The following is a 7,443-nucleotide window of genomic DNA, read 5'->3' as shown; positions in this document are numbered from 1 at the left end:
ACAGTTATATTATTTAGGACCCACAAAAAAAAATACTAATAAATTTGACTTTTGGGGTTTTATGATGTTGCCATGAGACATATCCTAGTTTTTGTTTTTTTGTTTTTAAGAAGAGAGAAATATCCTAGCCTAATAGACAATGGCAAGAGTGAAATAAAGTTTACTTGTATTACTTTAGCAAATAGGAGGCAAGACAAAAACAGGAGTACCAATTTTGTGATTAGGTTATATTGGGTGGGGTGTGAATTGTGATGGTGTTGTGAGAGTTGTGGTGGCATAAAATTATTTATGTGTGTGTGAGAGAAATGTAGGTTTTATTGATTGATGGTAATATTAATGATAAATTATAAATTTTTTACTTCGAATTATGGAATCAGTTGTAATGTTCTCCAAAATATTAATTAATTAAATTAATTAATTAACCTCTTAAACTATGGGGTTAGTTATATATATATATATAAACTATATATACATATATAAAAACTACAGAACACAACTACGGGGTTGGTTGCAATGTTTCTCCTCTTATAAAAGCTTCTTCAATTTCCATTGTGTCTAATACTAAAATTTGTATTCATGTTACATTACTAAGTGATCGTGTATTTTTCTTTCTTTCTATTTTTTCATATAAGCACATAACAAACATGTGAAATTAATTAAGGTTATATACTTATATAGGAGGGAACTTAAAGAAATTTTAACTATGGGGAAACATTACAACTAATCTGATTAATCAAATCTAAAGTTTTGATAAGCTATTGTAAATTAACGTGTACTTTGTGATGGAGATCTATAATTCACTTTGAAATTTCTCATCACAAAAGACAATAACGTGTTTGGATGAGTTTATTTTATTTAATAAGTATGACATGTAAAAAATTAAAAATATGATTATACTTTAAAAAAAATCATATAAGCTTAAATGTCAAAATATATTGGTATTTCATGAAAAAACAAACCAACCTTAAACTTGTTTTTTGATAAAAGGAGAGTTGATGGAAGTTTAAGAGAAGTCACTATCTCCGGTTTATATAATCAAAAAGTCTTGCAGCTCAATGACGACCCTCAAGCCTATATTTATATTTTTACATGGGAAGAATTTGGGTGTTTTACTGTTTTTCAATCCACATATGTGAATGTAAAAAAAATATAAATAATGGCTGTGAAATGAATGAGCTGGTTATTAGATGAAATGAACTGGTTATTTGTATCTACAGCTACAAGTTATCTTATATTTTTATAAAGTAAGAACTCAAACCTACGTTTGACTTCTAATATTTATATCTATGCTAAAGCTACAACTTAGTTAACCCCAAACAAGTCTGTAAAGAAAATAGATAAAGATTAGCTATGCGAACCTGGACCCCTCGAGAGAGTTTTCAGTTTTGTTCTCTTCGTCTCTTTGTGGATTTGCCTACTTCTCTTGGCATCGATTGAATGCTTATTTGAGAAATTTTGAAGGCTAGCTAGCTAATAATAATATAATATGTATTATTACCATGGATTTGTAATTTAATTATCGTATGCTTTTTTTCCCACAAAAGAAAAAAAAAAAAAGGTACAAAGATATATTGTCCATGGAATTTATACATGTGAACAGCGTACTACATAAGTTTTATACATAGTCTCCATCCATCCTAAACTTCCAAACTCATGCATGAAATTGAATAAGATCGAGTAAATCCATGTGAGTTTCGTATAAATTGATCTTCAAAAGGGCTCTACTCAGCATAAGTTGAAGCTAATTAATTAGGGGCTGTTTGGATTTCATGTTTTCCATCACCTATCACTCCGTTTTCATCACCAATAACTCAAAATTGGCGGGTCTCATGGAGAGGGAGCCTGATTGGCTGTGTTTTCAAGTTTTGTTTTCATCACTCAATTCTTTGATTTTTAAGTGATAAGTTAATAAAACTAAAAACAACTTTTAGGTGTTTTTGAGTTATGAAAAATGAGTTATGATGGCATTTTGGTAGATACACACACATTTCTGGGACCTACAGTCAGAGAGAAGTCATGTCATTACTTTTATTTTTTTTCTCCTCCTTACTTTTTCTATCCTTTCTTTTTCACAGACTCACTCAACGGCCTTTTTCTTCTTCTTCTTTTCTTCTTCTTTCTTTTTCCTTCTTTCTTTTTTCTTCACAGACTCACTCCAACGGCCATTTTTTTTTTTTCTTCTTCTTCATTCTTTATCTTTCTTTTCTCCTTCACAGAAACACATGGGTAACTTTATAAAAAGAAAAAAAGAAGCACATGGGTACCGATTTTTCAAACCCAGAAAATCAAATCCATAAACACATGATACTGATCATACACATGGTGTTTTCACGTTCCCCATCTGGGTTTTTCTTTTTGATCCGAGTTGTCTCAGATCCAAGTGGTTTCTTCAACTAGGTGTTCTAATGGGTGGTCACAGATCAAAGATGGGTTTGGTTTGGTGGTGTTGTTGGGAAACAAAACCTGGATAAAGAGAGACCCAAAGAACGATTTGGGTCAATGACTGGGGCAACGATTCATCTCATTCTTTCCAACCCTCTCCTTTTTTTGGGTGAACGGTGCTTGAGAGTAATGTGGGTTCGGTGAGTTTGGGTATTGGGGGTTGAAGGAAAAAGAAAAAGAAATAAGAAGCTCTGGGTTCGATGAGTTTGGGTATTGGGGGTTGAAGGGGGGAAAAAAAGTAAAAGCTGCGCCAAGTCAATCCGTGGGTTCCACAAAAAGTAAAATTTTTAAAGTTATCAGAAGTTAGAAAAAAGTGTCAAACATGCCACCTTAGGAAGTTGGGGTATTTAGTGATAAGTAATGAGTTATTGAGTGATGAGTGATGAGTGATCATTTTTTTTCATCCAAACAGCCCCTTAAATTTCCTTGCTCACAACTAAATAAACAAATCAATCAAATCACCCCACCTCAATTTACCCATAACTAGTGTTAACCCGTGCATATGCACGGTACAATTAAAAGCAATTAAAAATTACACACATATATAATATATGAGTTTAAATTATATCTAATATAAGAGTTACACATTTTTTAAGTCATCGATATATATATGAGTTTTACTTCTTTCTTTCTTTTTTGATAAACACATGAGGTTATCTTTCTTTCTTTTTTCTTTTTTTTGGGATTTTGATGGTTTATTTATATTAGACTTAAATAAGACATGTGGTGCAAAATTAGACAACAATTAAAATTCAATTTAGAATCTAATTGAATTTTCTCTTGAGTTGAGTTAATAATGGTCTTCATCACATGACGCTTCCTTGATAAATATGTTTCAACACAGTTGGTAATCTAACTTCACCTCTTACGAAGAACAAAAAATTAATGTTATCAAATGATCTTATTTCCTTCTAGCGATTTTAAACCTACCAGTCTACCACCTTATACTTCTTCTTTTTCTTTCTTTCTTTCTTTTTTTTTTTTTCATTTTTTTTTTTTTTTTTTTTTTCAATCATGTGTAAATTTATAATCTATAATCTATAATAATAATATATACAATACCAAAGACATTTAACTATTTCATTTTTTTATTTTGAATGATCTCTTAATATTTTGTCACATAACTTACGAGACCTGATAATATTTTAAAATATAAGCTTTGAAATCTCATAATTTTACACAACAATATTGTGGGGCCTAAGAATTCGGTGACCCCGGCCCATTTTTATACTGGGCCCAAGGCCCACACCAAGGAGAAAGGAATGTCCGAGGACAAACAAAGAAAGCCCAAAGTGCCAAGGAGCATAGCCGAGGATAATCCTATCACCGGTCAACCAAGATCATAGAAGGGAAGAGTGGCACGCCATCAAGGGCAGCCTCCCGGAGCATTCCGAAAAGAAGGACAAGTACAAGGGGTTAGCCATGAGAGCATGGTGGATGAGCAGTTCAAGGAGAAACCGTCACCTTCGCATTAAGTACCCTCAACTAACATCCTAGCCGCATTAATGAGGAAATGACTTCTGAACAGTGCTACCTCAATTACCGCGACTCACAGAACACCAAAAAGGATGTTTGATGGGACAGGCACTCAAGTATAGACTTAGATGATTAACAAGTGGAACGTAAGATCATTTAAAGAGGACTATATAATAAGAGAAACCTATCAGGGAGAAGGGGGAGGATGGCAATCTCAAGAACTCCTGCAACCTTGGCCATCCAACACATACAAGAATAGAGCTCCTCGAATGGTGCCGAGAACGAACTTTCTTTGATAAGCCCAGCTCATTTCTATTTGATCATCATGTAAGTCCATCCTAGTCGTTATCCACGCACTAAAACTTAGCTCTTTGACCCACTCTCTACAAATTTATTGTACCAAACTCACTAGGCCAAGATTCCTTACGTTTTGGGCTTGGCCCGAAAACTGAGTCCCTACAAATATATATATATATATATATAATTGATTTTAAATTATATTCTATATTTAAAGTCCGTTAAAAACTTACTATATAGCTTCATATGCAAATACAATTGTAATAAATATTTATTAATAATTACCGTAATTATTAAATTTAATATTAAAACATAAAATAAAAGAAAAAAAAAACTTTTTTGTTAATAAAAAAAAAACATTTTGTTGAACTTCTACTACCAATTTGTATAACAAACAAATATGTAGGTTTTTTTTTGTTTTGGGTACGATTTTTTTTAAATCATTATTAAAATATTACACTTTTGATATATTTACAATCAACAAACTCTTGAAATCACAAGCTCAAATTGTGAGTTAAACTCCTCCCTTCAAAATTACAATATTTATAGTTTTTTAAAAACAAATTTGTATCCAAGGCACTCAACAATTCGATAAAGTATCTCCTAATTTGAGTACATCTATAATCCATAAGATATATAAAAGGTGTTGTAAGGACTCGATTTTCGGGCCAAGCCCAAAACGTATCAAATCTTGGCCCAGTGAGCCTGGTACAATAAATTTGTAGAGAATGGGCCAAAGAGCTAGGTTTTAGTGTGTGGATAACGACTAGGATGGATTTACATGATGAAAAAAAAAAATAAGCTGGGCTTATCAAAGAAAGTTCGCCCTCGACACCATCCGAGGAGCTCTGTTCTTGTATGCGTTGGATGGCCAAGGTTGCAGGAGTTCTTGAGATTGCCATCCTCCCCCTTCTCCATGGTGGGTTTCTCTTATTATATAGTCCTCTTTAAATGATCTTAGCATTCCACTTGTTAATCATCTAAGCCTATACTTTAGTGTCTGTCCCATCAGACATCTTTTATGGTGTTCTGTGAGTCGCGGTAATCAAGGTAACGTTGTTCAGAGGTCATTTCCTCATTAATGTGGCTAGGACGTTAGTTGGGGGTACTTAATGCAGAGGTGACGGTTTCTCCTTAAACTGCTCCTCCACCATGCTCCCATAGCTGACCCCTTGTACTCGTCTTTCTTTTCGGAATGCTCCAGGAGGCTGCCCTTGATGGCATGCCACTCTTCCCTTCTATAATCTTGGTTGACTGAGGATAGGATTATCCTCGGCTATGCTCTTCGGCACTTTGAGCTTTCTTTGTTTGTCCTCAGACATTTCTTTCTCCTCGGCATGGGCCTTGGGCCCAGTACAAAAATGGGTCAGGGTCGCCGAATTCTTAGGCCCCACCATAGCCCTTAAAAATCTTGATGTCCGGCCTTTTAGACAGAGAGGAGGATTTTGATGTCCTTGGGTCTCTGCCATGGCTTGTCAAGTCTTGCCTTCCATTGGCATCTAAGTCTCTTCACCTGCCCAAGGCGCATTCCTAGTGCTTCGGTATACGGAGTGCGCCCTCATTAATGCCTTTACGAAGCGACGCAAATCCAACGGTTGATGATTTCTTCAAAAATTGGGCGGGAGTTATTTCGCCTATGACTCTCTCTTTGAGTTCCGTGCAAATTAATTTCCGCTGGAATTCGCCTCCTATATAAGGCGCTCTAGAGGAATCATTCTTCCACATTTACAAATCTTTTAGTTCAACAGGAACTTTATGTTCTCAACCCTTTAGACATTTCTAAGGACCTTGCCAAGATCGCGATCAAGGCCTAGGAAATGGGGTGGCCCTGGATTAAGGCAAGGGCAAGGAAGCCTAGCCCCTTTCAGGGACCAAGAATGCCGCCTAGATCCTGGACGACGCAGTTAAGGCAAAGGAAGCAGAGGCCAAAGATGCTCCTACCTTTCAACTAAGCAAGAAAGAAGACCCCCCTCTTTCAGCCAAGAACTGAAGCGGGCGTAGATCGTATCAGACTTTCAGTGCGACAAAGTCTAGGTCTAACCTTGATGGTAAGGCATCTTGCAGTTAGGAGAAAGGTTTGTGAGAAATATAACATTTTTCTCCAGTATGCGTCTTTGCCTGTCCTTCAAGCTGGTAGTGATTCGCATCCAGTTTACTTACCGATGAAGGTTTGTAAGATTGCTGAATGGCTGATGCCTGAGTGTTGCCGTCTCCAATACTTAATTATCATGAAACTGGGAGAGAATCAAAGGAACATCTTGGGATAGGGCCATCAAGCGCTTCCGCTTCTTCTCCTTTCTCGTCACCGGTACCACCCGTACTGGCTCAATCACTGCTGGTAGCCTTAAAACAAGACTGCCTCAGCCTCTCTTTTTATAGTTAGCTTTAAAACAAGCCTGTCTCAGCTTCTCCTTTTATAGTTATCTTTGAAACAAGCCTGCCTAAGCCATTTGATGTATGATGTATCTTTCCTTTATTTAATAAAAAAAATTTTGTACTTTTTACTTTATGAATTTTTTCTTTCTCCACAGTGATTATTTAATGTGTGTGTTGTCATTTTTCCCTTCAATAAGACTTGGAACTAATGCCGTTGGTGGTAACAACAAATCGTCACCCTGACTTTAACAAAGCCAACTACGGCACTCGGCCACTAGCCTTAAATAAGTTAGATAGGTAGGAATAATCGGGAACATAACCATGTGTTCTATGCCACATACTGTGCAGCCGTGAAAGGATATTGAGTCTGAGGACTATGCAAGACCTTGATTCTGTCAAATACTTAGATAATTGTCGAAAGTTGTTGGTTTCCCCACAGGTTTAAGTCCGAGGATCATGCAAGACCTTGGTTCTGTCCAACATTTAAATAATCATCAAAAGTTGTTAGTTTCCCCATAGGTTTGTGATCCGAGGAGCCATGCAAGACCTTGGTTCTGTCCAACACTTAAATAAACGTCAAAAGTTGTTAGCTTCCTCACAAATTTGAGTCCGAGGACCATGCAAGACCTTGGTTCGCGTCTTCGTTGAGTGGGGAAAGGGTAGGGAATTCGAGGAGCCGCACTCCTTTTAGATTCTGCTCATCACCCAGATAGATGTTTGGAGTAGTTAATCTCCTCGGGAGCCATGGTCCAAGGGTCTGTGCAACGCCCTAATTCCATTCAACCCTTAGGTAGTTGCTGAAAGTTATTAGTTTCCCTATAGGTTCATGGTTTGAGGAGCCATGCAAGACCT

This window comes from Quercus suber, unplaced genomic scaffold, assembly GCF_002906115.3.
Source record: "Quercus suber isolate HL8 unplaced genomic scaffold, Cork oak 2.0 scaffold_69, whole genome shotgun sequence".
In the NCBI taxonomy this organism is placed as follows: domain Eukaryota; kingdom Viridiplantae; phylum Streptophyta; class Magnoliopsida; order Fagales; family Fagaceae; genus Quercus; species Quercus suber.
This window is presented reverse-complemented; position numbering follows the sequence as displayed.